The sequence below is a fragment of the Schistocerca nitens genome, chromosome 9, assembly GCF_023898315.1.
Source record: "Schistocerca nitens isolate TAMUIC-IGC-003100 chromosome 9, iqSchNite1.1, whole genome shotgun sequence".
NCBI classification, from domain to species: domain Eukaryota; kingdom Metazoa; phylum Arthropoda; class Insecta; order Orthoptera; family Acrididae; genus Schistocerca; species Schistocerca nitens.
Genome location: NC_064622.1, coordinates 280,249,202 through 280,275,785, shown reverse-complemented (window position 1 = coordinate 280,275,785; position 26,584 = coordinate 280,249,202). Strand labels below are relative to the sequence as shown.

General features: G+C 40.2%; 1 protein-coding gene and 1 non-coding gene across 2 annotated transcripts in view; both read left to right on the top strand.

Annotated features, from left to right (window-relative positions):
* LOC126203195 (dynein axonemal intermediate chain 7-like) overlaps positions 1–26,584 on the top strand; it is a 764,826-nt gene that overhangs the window by 207,769 nt on the left and 530,473 nt on the right. The gene's annotated exons all lie outside the window — the stretch shown is intronic.
* Trnat-ugu (transfer RNA threonine (anticodon UGU)) lies at positions 1,172–1,246 on the top strand. Its single transcript has one exon. It is a non-coding gene; the product is annotated as a tRNA-Thr (tRNA).

Here is a 26,584-nt window from a genome sequence, read left to right as displayed (position 1 = left end):
CTACTGCAAACCAACGTCAATGATATAGGTCTGTAGTTCGATGGATTACTCCTACTACCCTTCTTAAACACTGGTGCGACCTGCGCAATTTTCCAATCTGTAGGTACACATCTATCGGTGAGTGAGCGGTTGTATATGATTGCTAAGTAGGGAGCTATTGTATCAGCGTAATCTGAAAGGAACCTAATCGGTATACAATCTGGATCTGAAGACTTGCCCGTATCAAGCGGAGTTGCTTCGCAACCCCTAAGGTAGCTAAGAAACTCATGCTAGTAGCTGTTCGTGTTTCAAATTCTGGAATAGTCCATTCGTCTTGCCTGGTGAAGGAATTTCAGAAAACTGTGTTCAATAACTCCGCTTTAGCGTCACAATCGTCGGTAACAGTACCATCGGCACTGCACAGCGAAGGTATTGACTGCGTCTTGCCGCTTGTGTACTTTACATATGACCAGAATTTCATCGGATTTTCTACCAAATTTTGAGAGAATGTTTCTTTGTGGAACCTATTAAAGGCATCTCGCATTCAAGCCCGTGCCAAATTTCGCATGTCTGTAAATTTTAGCCAATCTTAGTGATTTCGCGTTCTTCTGAACTTCGCATGCTTTTTCCATTGATAACTATATATGACGGTAGTATCTGTTCTCGAAAGAACAGTTACCGTCGATGACCATGCAGCTTTGCTCGAAATGAAATGATAATTAAATAGACACCCTAGCTGCAAGCAGGCGTTGATACACTTCATTGGGGACATGTTGAAAATGTGTGCCCCAACCGGGACTCAAACACGGGATTTCCTGCTTACATGGCAGACGCTCTATCCATCTGAGCCACCGCGGGCACAGAGGATAATGCGTCTGCAGAGACTTATTCCTTGCACGCTCCCCGTGAGATCCACATTCCCAACATGTCCACAACACTACATTCGTAGTACGCCTAATAGATGTTTGCCCATCATACTCATTACTCGTGGCAGATTAATCTACCAAGTCCCGTACGGGTTCGGGCAAAGCGTGTGCGTTCGCACAAGAAGGTCAAAGGCCGGGAACCCATATTTTTAACTATATATGACGGTAGTATCTGTTCTCGAAAGAAGTGTTGTGGACATGTTGGGAATGTGGATCTCACGGGGAGCGTGCAAGGAATAAGTCCCTGCAGACGCATTATCCTCTGTGCCCGCGGTGGCTCAGATGGATAGAGCGTCTGCCATGTAAGCAGGAGATCCCGGGTTCGAGTCCCGGTCGGGGCACACATTTTCAACATGTCCCCAATGAAGTGTATCAACGCCTGCTTGCAGCTAGGGTGTCTATTTAATTATCATTTCATTTCGAGCAAAGCTGCATGGTCATCGACGGTAACTGTTCTTTCGAGAACAGATACTACCGTCATATATAGTTAAAAATATGGGTTCCCGGCCTTTGACCTTCTTGTGCGAACACACACGCTATGCCCGAACTCCTATGGGACTTGGTAGATTAATCTGCCACGAGTAATGAGTATGATGGGCAAACATCTATTAGGCGCACTACGAATGTAGTGTTGTGGACATGTTGGGAATGTGGATCTCACGGGGAGCGTGCAAGGAATAAGTCCCTGCAGACGCATTATCCTCTGTGCCCGCGGCGGCTCAGATGGATAGAGTGTCTGCCATGTAAGCAGGAGATCCCGGGTTCGAGTCCCGGTCGGGGCACACATTTTCAACATGTCCCCAATGAAGTGTATCAACGCCTGCTTGCAGCTAGGGTGTCTATTTAATTATCATTTCATTTCGAGCAAGGCTGCATGGTCATCGACGGTAACTGTTCTTTCGAGAACAGATACTACCGTCATATATAGTTAAAAATATGGGTTCCCGGCCTTTGACCTTCTTGTGCGAACGCACACGCTATGCCCGAACTCCTATGGGACTTGGTAGATTAATCTGCCACGAGTAATGAGTATGATGGGCAAACATCTATTAGGCGCACTACGAATGTAGTGTTGTGGACATGTTGGGAATGTGGATCTCACGGGGAGCGTGCAAGGAATAAGTCCCTGCAGACGCATTATCCTCTGTGCCCGCGGCGGCTCAGATGGATAGAGTGTCTGCCATGTAAGCAGGAGATCCCGGATTCGAGTCCCGGTCGGGGCACACATTTTCAACATGTCCCCAATGAAGTGTATCAACGCCTGCTTGCAGCTAGGGTGTCTATTTAATTATCATTTCTTTTTCCATTGCCTCTGCAACATCGTTCGGACCTGTTTTGTGTACCATGGGGGATCAGTTCCGTCTCTTACCAATTTATGAGATATGAATCTCTCAATTGCTGTTGCTACTATATCTTTGAATTTGAGCCACATCTCGTCTACATTTGCACAGTCAGTTCGGAAGGAATGGAGATTGTCTCTTAGGAAGGCTTCTAGTGACACTTTATCCACTTTTTTTAAATAAAATTATTTTGTGTTTTTTTCTGGTGGATTTGGAAGAAACGGTATTGAGCCTAGCTACAACGACCTTGTGATCACTAATCCCTGTATCAGTCATGATGCTCTCTATTAGCTCTGGATTGCTTGTGGCTAAGAGGTCAAGTGTGTTTTCACAACCATTTACAATTCACGTGGGTTCGTGGCCTAACTGCTCGAAATAATTTTCGTAGAAAGCATTTAGGACAATCTCGGAAGATGTTTTCTGCCTACCACCAGTTTTGAACAAGTATTTTTGCCAACTTATCGAGGGGAGGTTGAAGTCCCCACCAACTACAACTGTATGAGTGGGGCATTAATTTGTTACGAGACTCAAATTTTCTCTGAACTGTTCAGAAACTATATCATCGGAGTCTGGGGGTCGGTAGAAGGAGCCAATTATTAACTTAGTTCAGGTGTTAAGTATAACCTCCACCCATACCAATTCGCACGGAGTATCTACTTCAACTTCACTATAAGATAAACCACTACTGACAGACACAAACACTCCGCCACCAATTCTGCCTTATCTATCTTTCCTGAACACCGTCTGAGACTTCGTAAAAATTTCTGCAGAACTTATTTCAGGCTATAGCCAGCCTTCTGTAACTATAACGATTTCAGCTTCTGTGCTTTCTATTAGTGCTTGAAGCTCAGGGACTTTCCCAGCACAACTACAACAATTTACAACTGCAATTCCGACTGTTCCTTGATCCAAGCACGTCCTGTATTTGCCATGCAGCCTTTGAGATTGCAGCCCATCCCATACTTTCCCGAGGCCTTCTAACCTAAAAAACCACCCAGTCCATGCCACGTAGCGTCCGCTACCCGTGTAGCCACCAGCTGAGCGTAGTGAACTCCTGACCTATTCAGTGGAACCCGAAACCCCACCACCCTATGCCACAAGTCAAGGAATCTGCAGCCAACACGGTCACAAAACCGTCTGGGCCTCTGATTCAGACCCTCCACCCGGCTCTGCACCAAAGGTCCGCAGTTGGTTTTGTCAACGATGCTGCAGATGGTGAGCTCTGCCTTCATCTCATAAGCAAGACCGGCAGCCTTCACCAAGTCAGGTAGCCGCTGGAATCCAGAGAGAATTTCCTCAGATCCAATGCAACACACGTCATTACTGCCGACATGTGCCACCACCTGCAGGTGGCTGCACCCTGTGCTCTTCATGGCATCAGGAAGGATCCTTTCCACATCAGGAATGACTCCACCTGGAATGCACACGGAGTGCACACTGGATTTCTTCCCCTCCTTAGCCGCCATATCCCTAAGGGGCCCCATTACGCGCCTAACATTGGAGCTCCCAACTACCAATAAGCTCACCCTTTGTGATTGCCCGGACCTTGAAGGCTGAGAATCATCCTCTGAAACAGGGCAGGCAGCTGCATCTGGCTCAGCCAGAGACACTACCTGAAACCTGTTTCTCAGACGCACCGAGGAGGCTTTCTGATCAGCCTCCGGGGACGTCTTTCGCTGCCTGCCACGCCTTGGAACGACCTCCCAATCAACCACAGGCGAGGGCTCAGCCCCACTGCGGGCAGCAACCGGGGTAAACACAGCGGCAGACCGATCTGTGGACAGATGGGACGAGGTTGACATCCCCGTGATACCCAAGTCCAGCTCCCCATAGTGGTGCCCATTGGCAACAGCCTCAAGCTGCGCCACCGAAGTCAGCGCTGCCTGCAGCTGTGAGCGAAGGGATGCCAACTCAGCCCTCATCCAAACACAGCAATCACAGTCCCTGTCCATTCTAATCGATGTTGAACAACAGTTACTGAAACACGAGTCCGTGTCTAGATAACGCAAGGGAAACACGCAAAGAATGTATGAACTAACCTGTACAAATGCCTAATGACTGTGCTACAATCTGCCTGAATTTACGATTACAGTAACTAAAACTCGAAATTACACCTCCTACACGAAACTCACATGCAATTTAAGTAAGAATCTACGAAGTAAACGCAGAGAAGAAGCTATATACATATCTTTCTGCATTGTCGATGTGCACCAACTGGGAGCTCAGGCCACACTGGTCTCTGAGAGCCTACTAGACAGACAAGTGCCACTGATGTACCAAAACAAAACAAATGCCTAACAACTGCGCTACAATCTGCCTGAATTTACGATTACAGCAACTACAACTCGAAATTACACCTCCTATACGAAACTCACACGCAATTTAAGTAAGAATCTACAAAGTAAACACAGAGAAGAAGCTATACACGTATCTTTCTGCACTGTTGATGTGCACCAACTGGGAGTTCAGGCCACACTCAGAGTTTCTAAAATCATTGGGAGAAGTGGCAACAAAATGACTGTTCATGTTGGTGTGTAGAATGTATGAGTCTGACAACATACCATCTGACTTTCGGAAAAGCATCATCCACACAATTCCAAAGATGGCAAGAGCTGACAAGTGTGAGAATTACTGCACAATCACCTTAACAGCTCATAAATCCAAGTTACTGACAAGAATAGTATACCGAAGAATCACTCACTCACTCACTCACTGGTCATACTGGACTCGAGTCCATTACCGCAGCAACGTATTTTCGCCATCTGTCCCTGTCTTGGGCTATTTCCTTCCATTCACCTTCAATACCTAGGCTCCTCAAATCAGCCTTCACATTGTCCTCCCATCTATGCCCTGGTCTCCCCACAGGAGGGAAAACTCCCTCTAAGTGCCCTACCAGTACTCTGCGGGCTGCCCTGCCCTCATCCATTCGAGCTACGTGACCCACCCATTACAGCCTATGTGATTTAATAATACTGATTATGTCAGGACTTGAATAGAGTTCGTGAACTTCTTTGTTATGCAGTTTTTGTCACTCTCCACTAATGTCATCCCTTTTTGCTCCAAAAATTTTCCTCAAAATTTTGTTTTCAAATACTTGAAACGGCTTTTCATTTTGCACATTGAGAGACCAAGTCTCACACCCATATAGCATAACTGGTAGAATGATAGTCTTGTATATTCTAATCTTTAAATTATATTTAAAAAAGCTGTGACTTACCAAACAGGAAAGCGCTGGTAGATAGACACAATAAAAAATAAAAAACACACAAACATACACACAAATATTAAGGTTTCGCAACCCACGGTTGCTTCATCAGGAAAGAGGGAAGGAGACGGAAAGACGAAAGGATGTGGGTTTTAAGGGAGAGGGTAAGGAGTCCTTCCAATCCCTGGAGTGGAAAGACTTACTGTAGGGGGAAAAAGGGACACGTATACACTCGCACACACACACATATCCATCCGCACATATACAGACACAAGCAGACATATCAGTCTTTCCGCTCCCGGGATTGGAATGACTCCTTACCCTGTCCCTTAAAACCCACATCCTTTCGTCTTTCCCTCTCCTTCCCTCTTTCCTGATGAAGCAACCATGGGTTGCGAAAGCTTGATATTTGTGTGTGTGTTTGCGTGATTTTTATTTTTTGTTGTGTCTATCTACCAGCGCTTTCCCGTTTGGTAAGTCACAGCTTTTTTTAATATATTTTTCCCATGTGGAATGTTTCTTTCTGTTATATTCATATCACTAATCTTTAAATTCCTAGACAATATCTGTGGTGAAAGTAATCTATTCAATGAGAAGTAGTATGCATTTCCCGCCCGTAATCTCTTCTTCAGTTAGGATTCACTCTCATTTCTCAAAGTGATGTCCACGCCTAGATACTTAAATGTATTCACTTTTTCAAACTGCGTCTCTTCAACTCTTAGCATTTCCTGATCTACTGCTATTGGCATTCTAGTGGTAACCAAGTATTTAGTTTTGTCTTCACTTATCCTTTAGACCTACGTCTTCACTAGCTTTGATTAACGCATTTGCATTTGCTGTTACAAATTCTTTCCTATCACTAATGATGTTTAGATCATCTGCATACCCTAATATCTTAATATTTCCATTTAACTCCACACCCTCTGAATTATCTGATGCCATTCGTGCAATATAGTCTAGGACTAAATTAAAAAGTTGTGGAGACAGGGCATCTTCCTGCTTAAGTCCATTCTTTATTACAAATTCTTCTGACTCCAATTTCCCCACGTGTACTCTACCTTTTGTGTTTTTCAAACTCACTTCTATAAGTCTAACATACTTCTTTGGTATTCCAAGTTCCAAAAGAATTCTGTACAATTTTGATTGCAATACTGAATCATATGCTTTTGTAAAATCTATGAAAAGATTATTAACTGTTTTATTATATTCCCATTTCTTTTCCAAAATTTGATGCAGTTGATCTGTTCCTCCGAAAGTCAGCTTGTTAATCCCCCACAATTTCATCTGCGTATGGTGTAAGCCTGCTTAGCAGAATATTTGAGAAAATTTTGGAACATACTGGTAATAGCGATATCCCTCTATAATTACTACCATCCATTTTGTCACCCTTCTTAAAAATTGGGATCAGAATCGACTTCTGCCACTCTCCAGGTATCATCTCTGAGTTCCATACTTTAGTTATCACTTTGTGAACTACTTCCACCAATTTCTGACCCCCATTTTTAACTAATTCTGCTGTTATGCAATCTGATCCTGGTGCTTTATGGTTTTTCAATTTGTTGACTGCATCTGTTACTTCCTTTAACGTTGGCTCAGGTATCTGGGGTTCTGCTGTATGTATTTCATATGCCTGCTCATTTCCTGCTTCCTGGTGTACATTTAATATATGCTCAAAATATGCCCACCATTTACTTAATATAGCACTGGGTTCTGTCAGTATTCCCTCGGCATCCCCTCAAAGTGCATTTGTTCTAGCCTTGAACCCCTTCCTATACCCATTTATGTCTAGGTAAAGTTCCCTAATGTTTTTTTGTTTTACTGTTTATTTCCATTTTTTTAATTTGATTGTTCAAATAATCCCTCTTCTTTGCCCGTAGCCTACAACCAACTTCCCTTCTCATGTTCAAGAACTCCTCTCATTTTCTGTCTCCCATTATATCCCAATCTAATCATACTTATCTCCTTTCCTCTACCAATTTCTTGCATTCCTCACCAAACCACAGTTTCCTCCTGTTCTTCTTAATTGTACCTATTGTGACCTTCGCTGCCTCTTTGATATTATTCCTCACAGTGATCCACTGATTATTTACATCCTCATCTTGATCTTCATGTGTCTTGAGAGCATCAAACCAATTTGAAATTTATATCAAGTACCTTCTTCTAAAGTTTTCATCATTTAGCTTGTCAGTGTCGAATCTAACAAGTTCTGCATTGTGACACCTTGATGTTGCTGTAGATATCCATTGGTGAACTTTGACAACTGCAAGAAAATGATCAGAATCGCAGTCTGCTCCCCTGAAAATTCTTACATTTTCTGTACTAGTGTGCCATCTCTGATCTACAAGAACATGATCAATTTGATGTTTGGTGTGTCCATCCGGAGAGACCCAAGTTGCTTTATGAATTTCCTTTCTTTTGAAATATGTGGTCTCAACAGTCATGTCTTTTGAAACAGTAAAATTAACCACCCTTATGCCATTATCATTTGAAATGTTATGCAAACTTTCTTTCCTAATTGTAGGCCGGAATGCTTCCTCCTTCCCTATCTTCGCTTACCAAAGTATGGAAGTGAAAATTGAGGATGTGCTGGATGACGATCAGTTTGGCTTTAGGAAAGGTAAAGGCACAAGAGTGGCAATTCTGATGTTGCAGTTAATAATGGAAGCAAGTTTAAAGAAAAATCAAGACACATTCATAGGATTTGTTGACCTGGAAAAAGCGTTCGACAGTGTAAAATGGTGCAAGGTATTTGAAATTATGAGAAATGTAGGGGTAAGGTATACGGAGAGACGGGTCATATATAATGTGTACAAAAGCCAAGAGGGAATAATAAGAGTGGATGAACAAGAACAAAGTGCTTGTATTAAAAAATATGTAAGACAAGGATGTAGCATTTCACACCCATTGTTCAAGCTATGCATTGGAGAAGCAATGATGGAAATAAAAGAAAGGTTCAGGAGCAGAATTAAAATTCGTGGTGAAAGAAAATCAGTGATAGATTCTCTGATGACATTGCTATCCTGAGTAAAAGTGATGACGAATTACATGGTCTGCTGAATGGAATGAACAGTCTAATGAGTACAGAGTATGGATTAAGAGTAAATTGAAGAAAGATGAAGGTAATGAGAAGCAGTAGAAACGAGAACAGCTAGAAACATCAGGATTGATGGTCATGAAGTAGATGAAGTTAAGAATTTCTGCTACCTAGTAGTAAAATAACCAATGATGGACGGAGCAAGGAGGACATCAGAGGCAGACTACCAATGGCAAAAAGGACATTCCTGGCCAAGAGAAGTTTATTAATATCAAATATCAGCCTTAATTTGAGGAAGAAATTTCTGAGAATGTATGTCTCGAGTATAGCATTGTATGGTAGTGTAACATGGACTGTGGGAAAACCAGAGTAGAAGAGAATCGAAGTATTTTGATGTGGTGCTACTGACGAATGTTGAAAAATAGATGGACTGATAAGGTAAGGAATGAAGAGGTTCTACGCATAATTGGATAGGAAAGGAATATGTGGAAAAGACTGATAAGTAGAAGGGACAGGGTGATAGGACATCTGTTAAGACATGAGGGAATGACTTCCATGGTACTAGAGGGAGCTGTAGAGGAAGACAGAGATTGGAATACATCCAGCATATAATTGAGGACATAGGTTGCAAGTGCTACTCTGAGATGAAGAGGTTAGCACAGGAGAGGAATTCGTGGCAGGCCACATCAAACCAGTCAAAAGGCTTATGACAAAAAAAGAAAAGAAAAACAGAAGAAACCTCTTTTATAATAGATTTGTGCTTTACAATTTGATATATATATATATATATATATATATATATATATATATATATATATATATATATATATATATATATATATATATATATATATATATATATATGCCATGTGATGAAATGGGTATATCCTTTTACAATTTTTCAATGGGACAGTGCCACTAAATATCTAGTAATAAATTTCTTTTTATAGAATGCCATTAGTGTTAAATATTATTATTATTATTATTGTGTACTCTACAGAGAATAATTAAATTTATTTGTCATGAATTCTTTTGGGAAAGTCATGGATGTTATGCTAAACTGAGTGAAGACTAGTTTTATTCATGTGTACTGCAAATATCAGAAATAGTATCTTCAAGTTTCATATGTGTATATATTACCTTACTGGTTCATTTTTTCATTGTGTTTAGCTCTGTTTATTAATGTACCATATAGGTGAACACTTTTTAATCCGTTGTGAAGTGAATCCTGTATACTTATTTTTTCAATATAGGAAGGAAAATCTTATGCCGTGTGTACCATGTACTACAGCCACTGTAACTCAACAATTACCAGGTTGATTAATGTCTTTGTTCATATGCATGAAATTCAATATGAATCCACAAAAGACTGGAGGCCCATGCAAACTTACTTGGACACTTATTCCATTCTTCATACTAGTAGCAATATTATCAATAGCTTTATATATTGTAAGGCACGAACACCTTCCCCTCCATCATAATGTGTCATCACTAGTTTGTGTCAGTGCTGCTGAAAGTCCAGCTGCTCGATGACAGACACCGTCTTACTCAATCTATTGTTGTTTTGGTCTTCAATCCAGAGACTGGTTTGATGCAGCTCTCCATGCTACTCTATCCTGTTCAAGTTTCTTCATCTCCAAGTACCTACTGCAACCTACATCCTTCTGATTCTGCTTAGTGTATTCATCTCTAGGTCTCCCTCTATAATTCTTACCCTCCACACTGCCCTCCAATACTAAATTGGAGATCCCTTGATGCCTCAGAACATGCCCTACCAGCTGATCCCTTCTTCTAGTCAATTTGTGCCACAAATTCCTCTTCTCTCCAATTCTATTCAGTATCTCCTCATCAGTTACACGATCTAGCCATCTAATGTTCAGAATTCTTCTGTAGCACCACATTTCGAAAGCTTCTTGTCCAAACTATTTATTGTCCATGTTTCATTTCCGTAGATGGCTACACTCCATACAAATACTTTCAGGAATGACTTCCTGACACTTAAATCTATACTTGATGTTAACAAATTTCTCTTCTTCAGAAAAGTTTTCCAGTCTACATTTTGTATCCTATCTACTTTGACCATCATCCCCAAATAGCAAAACTCATCTTCTACTTTAAGTGTCTCATTTCCTAACCTAATTCCCTTAACATCACCTTATTTAATCCAACTACATTCCATTATTCCGATTTTGCTTTTGTTGATGTTCAGCTTATATCCTCCTTTCAAGACATTGTCCATTCTACTCAACTGCTATTCCAGGTCTTTTGCTGTCTCTGACAGAGTTACAGCATCACTGGCAAACCTCAAAGTTTTTATTTCTTCTCCATGGATTTTAATTCCTACTCCAAATTTTTCTTTTGTTTGCTTTACTGCTTGCTCAATATACAGATTGAATAACATCGGGGAGAGGCTACAACCCTGTCTTACTCCCTTCCCAACCACTGCTTCCCTTTCATGCCCCTCAATTCTTATAACAGCCATCTGCCATCTGGTTTCTGTAAAATTGTAAATAGCCTTTCACTCCCTGTATTTTACCCCTGCCACCTCCAGAATTTGAAAGAGAGTATCCTAGTCAACATTGTCTAAAGATTTCTCTAAGTCAACAAATGCTAGAAACATAGGTTTGCCTTTCCCTAATCTATCTTCTAAGATAAGTCATAGGGTCAGTATGGCATCACATGTTCCAACATTTCTTCGGAATCCAAACTGATTTTCCATGAGGTCAGCTTTTACCAGGTTTTCCATTCTTCTGTAATGAATTTGTGTTAGTAGTTTACAGCCGTGACTTATGAAAGTGATAGTTTGGTAATTTTTGTGCCTGTCAACACCTGCTTTCTTTGGGATTGGAATTGTTACATTCTTCTTGAAGTCTGAGGATATTTCGCCTGTCTTATACATCTTCATCACCAGATGGTAGAGTTTTGTCAAGGCTGGCTCTCCCAAGGCTATTAGTAGTTCTAACGGAATATTGTGTACTCACGGGGCCTTGTTTCGACTTAGGTATTTCAGTGCTCTGTCAGACTCTTCATGCAGTATCATATCTCCCATTTCATCTTCATCTGTTTCCTCCTTGTATAGACGCTCTATATACTCCTTCTACCTTTCTGCTTTCCCTTCTTTGCTTCGAATTGGTTTTCCATCTGAACTCTTGATATTCATACAGATGGTTCTCTTTTCTCCGAAGGTCCTTTTAATTTTCCTGTAGGCAGTATCTATCTTACCCCTTGTGATATATGTCTCTACATCCTTACAATTGTCCTCTAGCCATCCCTGCTTAGCCACTATGCACTTCCTATTGATCTCATTTTTGAGACATTTGTATTTCTTTTTGCTTGCTTCATCTACTGCATTTTTATGTTTTCTCCTTGCATCAATGAAATTCAATATCTTTTCTGTTACCCAAGGATTTCTATGACCCCTGGTCTTATTACCTACTCAATCCTCTGCTGCCTTCACTATTTCATCTCTCAAAGCCACCCATTCTTCTTCTACTGTATTTCTTTCCCCCTTTCTTGTCAATCATTCCCTAATACTCTCTCTGAATCTCTCTACAACCCCTAGTTCTTTCAATTTATCCAGGTTCCATCTCCTTAATTTGCCACCTTTTAATTTGCAGTTCATAACCAATAGATTGTGGTCAGAGTTCAAATCTGCACCTGGAATGTCTTACAATTTAAAACCTGGTTCCTAAATCTGCCTTACCATTACATAATATATATGAAACTACCAGTGTCTTGAGGCCTCTTCCATATATAGAACCTTCTTTCATGGTTCTTAAACCAAGTGTTAGCTATTATTAAGTTGTGCTCTGTGCAAAACTCTACCAGGCAGCTTCCTCTTTCATTCCTTAACCCCATTCACCTACTACTTTTCCTTCTCTTTCCTTTTCCACTATCGAATTCCAGTCCCCCATGACTATTAAATTTTTGACTCCCTTCACCATCTGAATAATCTCTTTTATCTCGTCATACATTTCCTCAATCTGTTCGTTCTGTGGAGCTAGTGGGCATATAAACTTGTAATACTGTGATACGCATGTCTTCATGTCTATCTTGGCTACAATAATGCATTCACTATGCTGTTTGTAGTAGCTTACCCACACTTCTATCTTTTTACTCATTATTAAACTTACTCCTGCATTACCCCTGTTTCATTTTGTATTTATAACCCTGTATTCACCTGACCAGAATTCTTGTTCCTCCTGCCACCGAACTTCACTAAGTCCCACTATATCTAGCTTTAACCTGTCCATTTCCCTTTTTAAATTTTCTAACCTACCTGTCCGATTAAGGGATCTGACATTCCATGCTCTGATCTGTAGAACACCAGTTTTGTTTCTCTTGATAATGACATCCTCCTGAGTAGTCCCCACCTGGAGATCCAAATGGGGGACTATTTTACCTCCAGAATATTTTACCCAAGAGGATGCCACCATCATTTAACCATACAGTAAAGCTGCATGCCCTCTGGAAAAATTACAGCTTTAATTTCCCCTTGCTATCAGCCATTCACAATACCAGCACAGCAAGGCCGTTTTGGTTAATGTTACAGGGCCAGATCAATCAATCATCCAGACTGTTGCCCCTGCAACTACTGAAAAGGTTGCTGCCCCTTTTCAGGAACTACACATGTGTCTGGCCTCTCAACAGATACCACTCTGTTGTGGTTGTATCTACTGCACAGCTATCTGTATCGCTGAGGCACCCAAGCCTCCCCATCAATGGCAAGGTCCATTGTTCATGGTGTGGGGTGGGGTACGTAAAGCAGCTGCATTAATCTACTGGAAGTAGAACCACACAATATAAATGAGAAAGAGCTGGTAGATAGACACAATAAAAACACACAAACACACACACAAATTTCAAGCTTTTGCAAACCAAGGTTGCTTCATCAGGAAATGGGGAAGGAGAGGGAAAGACGAAAGGATGTGAGTTTTAAGGGATAGGGTAAGGAGTCATTCCAATCCCTGGAGCCGAAAGACTTACCTTAGGGGGAAAAAAGGACAGATATACACTCGCACACACACACATATTCAATCACACATATACAGACACAGGCAGACGTATGTAAATGCAAAGAGGTTGGACAGAGATATCAGTCGAGGCGGAAGTACAGAGGCAAAGATGTTAAAGAATGACAGGTGATGTACGAGGGGCAGCAACTTGAAATTAGCAGAGGTTGAGGCCTGGTGGGTAATGGGAAGAGAGAATATACTGAAGGGCCAGTTCCCATCTCCAGGTTTCTGATGGGCTGGTGTCAGTGGGAAGTATCCAGATAACCCGGACAGTGTAACACTGTGCCAAGATGTGCTGGCTGTGCACCAAGGCATGTTTAGCCACAGGGTGATCCTCATTACCAACAAACACTGTCTGCCTGTGTCCATTCATGCGAATGGACAGTTTGTTGCTGGTCATTCCCACATAGAAGGCTTCACAGTGTAGGCATGTCAGTTGGTAAATCACGTGGGTGTTTTCACACGTGGCTCTGCCTTTGATCGTGTACACCTTCCGGGTTACAGGACTGGTGTAGGTGGTGGTGGGAGGGTGCATGGGACAGGTTTTACACCGGGGGTAGTTACAAGGGTAGGAGCCAGAGGAGGGGGAAGGTGGTTTGCGGATTTCATAGGGATGAACCAAGAGGTTATGAACGTTAGGTGGATGGCGGAAAGACACTCTTGGTGAAGTGGGGAGGATTTTATGAAGAATGGATCTCATTTCAGGGCAGGATTTGAGGAAGTCGTATCTCTACTGGAGAGCCATATTCAGAGTCTGATCCAGTCCCGGAAAGTATCCTGTGACAAGTGGGGCACTTTTGGGGTTTTTCTGTGGGAGGTTCTGGGTTTGAGGGGATGAGGAAGTGGCTCTGGTTATTTGCTTCTGTACCACGTCGGGAGGGTAGTTGCGGGATGCGAAAGCTGTTTTCAGGTTATTAGTTTAATGGTTCAGGGATTCAGGACTGGAGCAGATTTGTTTCCCACAAAGACCTAAGCTGTAGGGAAGGGACTGTTTGATATGGAATGGGTGGCAGCTGTCATAATGGAGGTACTGTTGCTTGTTGGTGGGTTTGATGTGGACGGATGTGTGAAGCTGGCCATTGGACAGATGGAGGTCAATGTCGAGGAAAGTGCCATCAGATCTGGAGTAGGACCAGGTGAATCTGATGGAACCAAAGGAGTTGATGTTGGAGAGGAAATTCTGGAGTTCTTCTTCACTGTGAGTCCAGATCATGAAGATGTCATTAATAAATCTGTACCAAACTTTGGGTTGGCAGGCCTGGGTAACCAAGAAGGCTTCCTCTAAGCGATCCATAAATAGGTTGGCATACGAGAGGGCCATCCTGGTACCCATGGCTGTTCCTTTTAATTGTTGGTATGTCTGGCATTCAAAAGTGAAGAAGTTGTGGGTTAGAATGAAGCTGGCTAAGGTAATGAGAAAGATTTATTGATGACATCTTCATGATCTGGACTCACAGTGAAGCAGAACTCCAGAATTTCCTCTCCAACCTCAACTCCTTTGGTTCCATCTTATTCACCTGGTCCTACTCCAAATCCCATGCCACTTTCCTCGACATTGACCTCCATCTTGTGCCAGCACATCTTGGCACAGTGTTGCACCATCCAGGTTATCTGGATACTTCCCACTGACACCAACCTATCAGAACTCCGGAGATGGGAACTTGCCCTTCAATATATTCTCTCTTCCCATTACCCACCAGGCCTCAACCTCCACTAATTTCAAGTTGCTGCCCCTTGTACATCACCTGTCATTCAACAACATCCTTGCCTCTGTACTTCCACCTCGACTTACATCTCTGCCCAACCTCTTTGCATTTACATATGTCTGCCTGTGTCTGTATATGTGTGGATGGATATGTGTGTGTGTGTGCACGAGTGTGTACCTGTCCGTTTTTCCCCCTAAGGTAGGTCTTTCCACTCCCGGGATTGGAATCCCTTAAAACCCACATCCTTTCGTATTTCCCTGTTCTTCCCTCTCTCCTGATGAAGCAACCTTGTGGAGCAAAAGCTTGAAATTTGTGTGTGTGTTTGTGTGTTTTTTATTATGTCTATCTACCAGCGTTATCTTGTTTGGTAAGTCACAGCATCTTTGTTTTTATATATATTTTCCCTACGTGGAATGTTTCCCTCTGTTATATTCATATCGCTAATTTGAACCCAACAATTACGTTTGTTACTGTCACTGTTGCATTTCGAAATCTTTTCTGTCATCTTACTTTCTCTTTTTGTTTGTGCAGGTAGTTTCACTTTGTATTCACCTTCCTTTTTTACTGTAATCTACAATACAATTTTATCCTGCGTGTATATACTCAATAATATGTAACTTACTTCCAAACCATAACCAATAAATTTTTACCTCTTTCAACACAACCACTGCTATAAAATCCACCATTCCTAGTTTACAAACATTTCTTGTGTAATCTCGTGAATACTATTTCACAGCTTCAGTTCCTTTCACCTATTAAACAACCATTTCGGCTAGTTCTAACAATTTTCGTTTTATTTCCATTCCCGTTTTTCCCACATAACCGATCATTTTTTAGCAGCTTGCCACTGGTTTTAACGTTATTATTTCTTCATCAGACAATTGTTAGCCTCATTTTCATAATCTGCCACCACATAACCAGCCCTTTTAATACATTTACACACAGTTTTTTCGAAATTTTCCTGAATTTTTCCACCTTTTAACGTGTTTTGGAGGCAATACTACTACCTAACCATTGTGCACATCGTTGTTTACCAACCCAAGTTCACCACAGGATAAACATAGCTCAGCTTAACATAGCTCGGCTTTTTTCACACCAGAACTCCAGTTGCTTTCTAGTTCACCTTTATCTCTCTCCATATATTTTTATTATGACTTTAGCCTCATGTTACACTTTCCACCCTCTAATACCATGTCACCCTCACAACATCCCCACAACGACCCCATTAAGTTTTATTTACATTCCTTCCGCAAACATGCCTTTGCCCTAGCGAGATTACGCTCCCATATTTTATTTACTCAGGCTTGTCAGACATTTGGCATTACCTCCAAAGGCCTCACACTTAAAGTTCCCATCTCTGGATGTAACCCTTATTTCCATCAGTCCCTATACCAGTTCCAAACTTAACAAACCATAGCCCTCACCTGCCTAATCCTTCACCTACACATTAACTCAGCCAATGAACACACCCATCAACTCCTATCCCTAATCAAAGTCCTTAATCTTTCCTCTCCCACATCCACACCGGCTGTTCAGAGCATCCTCCTACAGGCCAACCACAAATTAGAACAGCATGCCACCATCCACCTCAAAAAACTATCCAATCTCCTGGTTTCCCACCTCCGGAAAGGCAACTCACTCACCCTCCACAACCTTTCCAACAAACCTCAACCTCCTCTCATTGCACACAGACCCAGTCTCTCCCAACTACTCAATCTCCCACTTCCTCTTCCAATTACCCAGGCCTGCCAACCCAAAGTTTGGTACAGATTTGTTAATGACATCTTCATGATCTGGACTCACAGTGAAGAAGAACTCCAGAATTTCGTCTCCAACCTCAACTCCTTTGGTTCCATCAGATTCACCTGGTCCTACTCCAAATCCTGTACCACTTTCCTCGACGTTGACCTCCATCTGTCCAATGGCCAGCTTCACACCGCCGTCCACATCAAACCCTCCCCCCCCCCCCCCCCCCCCCAACAAGAAACAGTATCTCCATTATGATAGCTGCCACCCATTTCATATCAAACGGTCCCTTCCCTACAGCTTAGGTCTTTGTGGGAAACGAATCTGCTTCAGTCCTGAAGCCCTGAACCATTACACTGATAACCTGAAAACAGCTTTTGCATCCTGCAGCTACCCTCCCGACCTGGTACAGAAGCAAATAACCAGAGCCACTTCCTCATCCCCTCCCACAGAAGAACCCCAAAAGTGCCCCACTTGTGACAGGATACTTTCCGGGACTGGATCAGACTCTGAATGTGGCTCTCCAGCAGGGATATGACTTCCTCGAATCCTGCCCTGAAATGAGATCCATCCTTCATGAAATCCTCCCCATTCCACCAAGAGTGTCTGTCCACCGTCCACCTAACCTTCATAACCTCTTGTTTCATCCCTATGAAATCCCCAAACCACCTTCACTACCCTCTGGCTCCTATCCTTGTAACCACCCCCGGTGTAAAACCTGTCCCATGCAGCCTACCACCACCACCTACTCCAGTCCTGTAACCTGGAAGGTGTACACGATCAAAGGCAGATCCACACGTGAAAGCATCCACATGATTTACCAACTGATATGCTTACACTGTGAAGCCTTCTATGTGGGAATGACCAGCAACAAACTGTCCATTCGCATGAACAGACACAGGCAGACAGTGTTTGTTGGTAATGAGGATCACACTGTGGCTAAACGTGCCTTGGTGCACAGCCAGCACATCTTGGCATAGTGTTACACCATCCAGGTTACCTGGATACTTCCCACTGACACCAACCTATCAGAACTCCGGAGATGGGAACTTGCTCTTCAATCTATTCACTCTTCCCGTTACCCACCAGGCCTCAACCTCCGCTAATTTCAAGTTGCCGCCCCTCGTACATCACCTGTCATTCAACAACATCTTTGCTTCTGTACTTCCGCCTCGACTGACATCTCTGCCCGACCTCTTTTCCTTTCAATATGTCTGCTTGTGCCTGTATATGTGTGGATGGATATGTGTGTGTGTGTGCGAGTGTATACCTGTCCTTTTTTCCCCCTAAGTTAAATCTTTCCGCTCCTGTAATTGGAATGACTCCTTACCCTCTCCCTTAAAACCCACATCCTTTCGTCTTTCCCTGTCCTTCCCTCTTTTCTGATGAAGCAACGTTGGGTTGCAAAAGCTTGAAATTTGTTTGTGTGTTTGGCGTTTTTTATTGTGTATATTTACCAGCGCTTTCTTGTTTGGTAAGTCACAGCATCTTTGTCAGTGTTTGTTGGTGAATCGGTTTCTGGATGACTTGGGATGGGTCATTCACCATGACACAACAGGTTTCTTATTTTGCTGTCTGTATTATCTGTAATAAAGTTATTTTTAAGGTTTTTTGTTTTTAATTTAAAAAATCTCTCAGGATATAATCAAGGGATAAGTGCTTCATATCAATTTCTTTGATAATGTATCGCATCACCAACAACTTTAATCTTGCTGCAATTGAGAGCTCCTTTAAACCATACAGACACAGACTCCGACTCATTTATTTTGTGATGATTCCTCATTCACACCTCACAAATCTGAAATAATCTCTTTTCTGTTAAAAGTCTCAAGGCTGGCTACAGTGTCTACTTTAGTTTCACGTACTACAGCCACTGTAGCCCAACCATTACCATGTCGATTAGTGCCTGCATTCATAAGTGTGAAATTCAATATGCATCCACAAAGACTATAACAGAGACATTGGTACATCTTACTATATGTCTGCAATGCCATTGGTTCTTAGCACGAGAAATCATTATAAAATAAAGGAGTCAGAGTCTGTGTCCATATGGCTTAAAGGAGCTCTTAAGCATAGCAAGATTAAAGTTGTTGGTGATGTGACACATTATTACAGAAACTAAAATAAACTAGCTATCCTTTCCTTATCTCCTGTGACTTTTTTTAAGCAAAACAATCTACATATTGATATTGCCGAAAGGCAAGAAGTGACTGATGTGAAATCTAGTGAGGAAACTGAAGGATCCAGTCCCACGCTCATGTATGGCTGCACTCTTGCTGGTCCAGTCGACTTACAAGACATCATAGATACTGGGTAATGTACTCACGTGTCTGTCAACTGCATCAGTCTTGTGGCTAAAATTTGTAAATTGTTAGTCAAGAAATTATCCTATATGAAGAATTTGTGGAACTATTTGTTTAGGAAAGTAGTCACTGCTATGGAAAGTGCTATTGAACATATTTTTTTTTTTTTTTTTAAAGTAGGAGGCTTAACTTCTTGATACATTATCTAACTATAAATAATGCTGTGGAAGGTTGATGTTCTATGAGTGCTGATTTGTTATGTTCAGTAAAGAAATGTGAAAACTTAAAAAGTTCAAGAGTACATTCTATGAACCATGTTGTAAATAGTTATCAGAACCTGATAAAATTAAGCACTGTTAAGTTAGTAGTTATACATTTCAATGAGTTTTCTTATCTCAGCATTCAGTAAGTAATTTTTATCAGTTGTAAATGAACTTTCTAGGCTTCTATATATGTAGGTTAGTTTTTATGAACAATTAGCAAATAATGTGGAAGACACCTACGATTGTGATCATAAATCGAGTATAGACTGTATAGCAAGATTATGCATTTCTGATTTCACAGACTGATTTTGGTCCTTTAAGTTACTCAATTATGTCATCATTCAAAGCTAATTATGACTCTGTTTACTTGTATTTATCCTGAGCACTGCAATATTTTATCGGATTGGAACTCAAGTTGTGGGCAGACTCTTGTGGTTTTGACTCTGTTTTGAGTACCCCTAGTCGTCATGACTTTGTGTGTGTACTCAAGGAGAGTGTACAACTATTGATTGAGGCTAGATGTTTCCTCTAATTATTCTTTACATATGATTGAACTTATTGGTACATGAGTATGATGTTTATTCATTTTGTTGTGTTAAAACATTTCTACTGCTGTGTACCCAGTGTGGTTTGGATTTGTGGGTTGGTCCCCACATCATAAGCATAGGCCCTAATTTTTTTTATTTATTTTCTCCTTTCATGAGTTAACATATCCTTAAATACTCTGTGTTATGTGGCTGATTGATTTTGTGCTATACTCTTACCTGTGTCAGAGTATATTCTTCTGGTCTCTACGCATCATTGTGAGTTTTTTGAATCGGCCCACTTGCCATACACTTAGACTCTGAATTTTTTTCCTCTTTTTTGATGATCTTGAAGATGTGACTGTATAGATGTAAACTTACAATTTGTAATTCTAGTAATTTACATTGTCTCTGCACTTCTCTGTATGTTTTAGTGTTGTAATGATGTGGTTTTAATTTTGTATCATTTATCTTGAAATTGAATGTTCCACAAATCTGAAAATCTGAATGCCATGTCTTCATATATGTATGGATTATGACTTGGATAACAGATATTTTTCTTATGTTTTTTGTAATATGCTATGTATCAGATACTCCTATACATCTGTATTCTATCTTTTGCCATCATTTTGTACACCATTTGCCAAACCTTACAGTATGTCACAAAATATTATAAACACATTGTTTACATATTATGTGAGTGTGATATTGTAACGGGACAATCCCCTGTAGCATTACCTTTCCTCAACAGTAGTAGTCAATACAAGTAACATTTTTCGAATTTTGGACAGGTCAGCTACTTTTCTGAAAAATTATGTATAATTTTATATGCAATATATTATACTTCAAGCTAAAATTTATGAATAGGAATTATTATTTTGGATGTTATAATTGATGAATACGAATGGCTCTGAGCACTATGGGACTTAACATCTATGGTCATCAGTCCCCTAGAACTTAGAACTACTTACCGTATTTACTCGAATCTAAGCTGCACTTTTTTTCCGGTTTTTGTAATCCAAAAAACCGCCTGCGGCTTAGAATCGAGTGCAAAGCGGAAGTTCTGAAAAATGTTGGTAGGTGCCGCCACAACTAACTTCTGTCGTCGAATATATGTAGCGCTTCGCAGGCACAGAGATAAATACTGGCACCAAAACCTTTGCGTCAGTAAATAAATTAAAAAAAAAAAAAGGTGGAAGACGAGCTTTTTTCTCCGCCCTGAGTTTCGACAACTGCATTTTCATACATTAACCAATGAAGTAAATACAAATTCCGTATTGTTCATCTTCGAATGTAGCAGCATTTCAATGCACTACGAAAATCCGACTGGCAAGACTGTTTGGGATGTTTGTCAAAATGGCCAACTTTGCGTTCTGAATTTTTTCCTACCTGTGAGAAGAGATGGTTACTAATAGGAACTTTTATAAATTGTGAATCACATGCAATATTCTCTTCAGCATAATAATAATAAAGAATATAAAGATTTTGCCATGTATTCTTTCGTGTTTGCTGCTATCTCATTTAAATACTGTCTGCATAATAAACTACGAAACTCGAGTGAGACAACAGCAAACGCGGAAGAATATACATATCATGGCATGTTTATATTCATATTATTCTTATGCCGAATAGTGATACAGTCAGAAATGAAGCACGGCAATTGATTAGATTTTTAAATCTAAGATGACTAATTTCTGTGCAGAATGTAATGTACCAAAAGACGCGTCTGCAAAGATTTTCAAACGGAGAAAAATTTTCGCTAAACTATCGTTCAGAACATCTTCTATCGTACGCAGTCTATTATTTGGTTCTTGTTGGTCATTATTAAAGAAAGCGGCAGTGTAAGTAACAACAAATAGCAGTCTCTTGCCATTGTTTCACTAATGAGACGATTCCTCTCTTTTTAAAAAAAAATGTAAGCAGCGGTAGCGCGCACAAAAGCAAGGCATGCCGCAAGCGGCGACAGGTCGTAAACACTCATTATCGGAATGCGACAAACAATGCATGACAGTACAGTAATGCATTTTCAGCTTTGAGTGATGTAAACACCTATAAAAAAGAGAACGGCACTTATCAGATGAAAGAAAAATAAGCAATCAATTCAAACCAGACGAAGCACGTGAAAAAGGAAGGGTACCCGTATAAATACGGACGGAGCGCCTGACGCATAGCAACGGCTACCTGGTAAAGCTTAACTGCTAAGCTTACGACTCGAACCAAACTACTATAACTGTATCGTCATTCATTTGACCTAAATTGTGTCTCATATTACAATGGACCAACTTTGTTTCGATTTGGAGGTGCGGCCTAAAACTTTTCTCTCCCCTTGAATTTTGAGTCTCAGATTTCTGGTGCGGCTTAGATTCGGGAAAAATTTTTTTTCCTCGATTTCGAATCTCATTTTTCAGGTGCGGCTTAGATTCGAGTGCGGCTTAAATTCGAGTAAATACAGTAAACCTAACTAACCTAAGGACAGCACACAACACCCAGCCATCACGAGGCAGAGAAAATCCCTGACCCCGCCGGGAATCGAACCCGGGAACCCGGGCGTGGGAAGCGAGAACGCTACCGCACGACCACGAGATGCGGGATGAATACTAGTTCTGAATGTATAGTTAAATTTTTTTTAGAAACATTTGAAATTACGAATTATTTGGCACACTTAAAATTTCTGTCATTAGTTACACAATTTAGTATTGTTTATTATGTTTATTTCTGGATTCATTTATGAAATAATAATCAAAACTAATAGAAGTTCACTTGTAAAAAAAATTGTAAACCATTTGGAATATTAGCCAGCCGAAGTGGCCGTGCGGTTAAAGGCGCTGCAGTCTGGAACCGCAAGACCGCTACGGTCGCAGGTTCGAATCCTGCCTCGGGCATGGATGTTTGTGATGTCCTTAGGTTTAACTAGTTCTAAGTTCTAGGGGACTAATGACCTCAGCAGTTGAGTCCCATAGTGCTCAGAGCCATTTGAACCATTTGGAATATTGTTATTACTGCAGAGTGAAGTAGTAGTAAGCATGTCTCAGATGTAATCGGATGCATTTTTGTACTTTGGGTGAACAATGTAATTTTGGCTTTGTTAATGTGAAAATTCAAAATATAAATTAATGTAAAAACAAAAATTCTGCAACAATTTCAAAATTATGTAGGTGAATTCACGCTTGAAGACTTAAAATATGAGAATTTCAGTTTCAACAGTCATACCCCTAGACAAGAAGAACTGAGTCAACTCTGCAAGAAAAGATAAGTAAAATAAAAAGTAATTGTAATCTTACTCCTCCTGAATCTTCAGAAAAGATTTAGCTCCAATAGCTGCAATTGGGAAGGAGGGGGTAGATTACAAGTTGATAGAAGCCTTTGATCCACTCAATGGTTTTACTTACAAACAGAATTTTCTTGGTATCTGGGCAGCATCTTTCACTAAACTATGATGTGGAAATAGTTGTATGTTTGCGCATTTAACTTCTTACTGACATAGGCATTTCCACTAACTTTGCCTGTCAACATTTGCTCATTCTTTTTTGAACTGAAAGTGCAACAATCTCTGCTTCCTCAGCATTTTCTGAATTTTATTACTGAACCACACAGGGTCTTTTCCATCTTTAATCCTCTTAAGTAACATACATGTCTCCAAAGCATGATTTGCAATAGTCCATAATTTGCCTTCATGCATCATATTGGAATTAAATTATGTTCATTCATTGCGTCAGTGGTATGCTAACAACTGCTCATCTGCTCTTTCTAGCATTAATACCCCCCTAGCCTTCTTAATGGATTTATTAACTTTATTAACCATTATAAGTGTAATAACATGATCACTAATCCCTGTCTCTATACTGACTCTGTTAATTAGATCAGGCATGCTTGTAGTTACAATGTATAAAATATTTACATTTAATGTGGGTAGCCTAACTATTTGTTCAAGGCAGTTTTCAGAAAACATGTTCAAAAGTACTTACAATGGAGCACTGCAATGGACCTATTAATGTCCTAGTCTATACTCAGCAGATTAAGGTTGCCTCCAACTAATATTGCGTGATCTGGGTATTTCTGCGCTGCTGAGCATAGATAGTCTTTGAATGATTCCAGTTTTTGTACACTTTACTCTCATTCCTATTTATGTCATTCCACTGTAATTCTTTTCTGTTACCCCTGGTAACTGTTTCTGTAATTTCTTCCTTCTCTCCTCCCATAATTCCACATGTTACTATAATAATGATTCCACCCTCTCACACTGCACTCACCATGTATATTCTGAGTAAAATTATGTCTGTCATTCCTTTCTAATGCTTGTTTACATGCTTCAAAAATTGTCTAATAGAATCAGCTGGGAAAAAAAAGAGAGAGATTAATTTTCTTTATTGTTTCTCATAAAATTCCTAAATGCAATCATTCCCCTTCCTGTAACATAGTCCATTTAAAAATTCACTTTTAATCTGTGTGTTCAGTTCCTGCCCAGAATTTATTCAGAATTTTTGTTTCTTCAAAATCACAGCATGACGTGTCCATATTAGTGTACTGTTTAGCCAATGAAAGTGTTTCTCCATCCAAAACATTTTTTATAAACTTTAACTTAATTAAATCAGTTGTACCAGCAACAAAATTATCATGAAGTGTTGTAAAAAATAACTAGATGAAGTTTATTATCACCAGGGAAACTTTTACAGGCAGATTGGCCCATATCCCAGTATAATTACTAATGAAACTCCTAGAAGCAAAATTCTCTAACAGTTTAGTGAGGGTTTTTATGAACATTACCCACATTACTATTAGATGCATCCACATTGCTTGTTACAACTTTCTCTACCTCTACAACTTTGCCATTAATTATAGAAATATGATTACCTGTTTCCACCTCTAATTTATCAAACTTTTGGTCAAGAGTCCATATTTTGACACATATTTGATCTCAAAAAGTTACTCTCTTGTTTTATTACATTGTAAACAATTTTGATGTTCTTAGTTATTTTTCAGCTGTGTCTGTAAAATTTGATGTCACCTCCATGATTTCAGTCTCTATTGGACTAACCCATGCATAGATTTGTTTATGCTCTGATTCTACAATCCATTTCTATTTAGCAACATGTTTTTTATCTCTATAACCTGTGCACAATTATTTAGAATTTTATTCCTCAACTCTTTCACTCCATTATTCAAAGCAGCTATCCTACTACCCATTAACTGTTCTAGACTGTTGCTTAGTTCTCTTTTTGTTTATTCTAAATTGTTATCTGGTTCAGTTTTTGTTTGCTCTGAGCTTTTACTTAGTTCAGTTTTTGATGCTTTCAATTCTGCCACCCAAATATATAAAGTTATCCATTGTTATCCAAAACCGTTTCATTGTTGGACAGTAACTAACTAATTAATCTTGGCTTTCTAGCTAACCTTTCATGTGGCCCAGTCACTGTCATACCAACTGCACAAAAAAATGTAATACTTAGCTATTTGGTGTTCATGATGGCAATTGGCTGCTTAATGTATCAAACAAAGTTGCCTTATTTGAAGAACAGGATGATTACTGCAAAGAACTTCTTTCAAAATTTCTTTATTGAACAATCAGATACCGTCCACAGACCATTATCAAATTCATAATAGAATTTACAGCATCATAATGGGTAATACAAAATCATTGGTGTCAGATAATAAAATCCATGGTTTCATCACCATTTTCACATCATAATATATTACATAATCAAACATTAGCTCTGCCAGATAGTGCACTTATTCATGTTACATCAACAGCCAGTATAATTACTAGTAACAGACACATTCTCCATAAGTATGTAATGTTTAGTAGTATGCATAATGCCTCTGTACCAAGCCTAACTGTTGAAGTAGCATGCATGGAGCACTGTCTGGCACAGTTTATGATTGATAATGTAATTTATATTACCATGTGTCAGCAGTGACAAATTCATGGATTTTATTATCTGATACCAATGATTTTATATCACCTTATCTGATGTTATAAATGCTTTTATGAACCTGATGATGGTCTGTGGACTGAAACTGATTGTTAAATAAAAAATTTTTTTCAGCATCTCTTGGCAGTAGTCATGACATTCCTCAAATATTTATGAGCTGTGAGATGCCACCTTTTGAAAGTTATCGTAATCTGTGAATTAAATGCCATTAAAGACATTTGTATGAATGAAAGTGGCTGTGTAGTTCTTTCTGTGCAGAGAGAGTAATGGAATACTTTGATGTCTCCAGTTTCTTCTACGGCCCATATGCACCTAGGTTCATACCATATGCTTCAGCTATTGACAGGTGTGCCCAATTTATAACAACATTGGAATGCTGCATGGGGAGATTTAAATTCTGCTTCTAATGGTTTTGGAAAGTTGATGTACATGATGGTAAGACAATAATCTGCTCAAATAGATGAACATGAAAATCAGAGATAATGTTAACATGTGCCTAAAATATACGCAAGAAACATAGACTGCAGAATGATCTGTTACCAAGTCAACAATGAGGCATTTCTTCCCACTGTGCTTGTACCCCTTATCAACTGCATATGTGATGTTCACATAA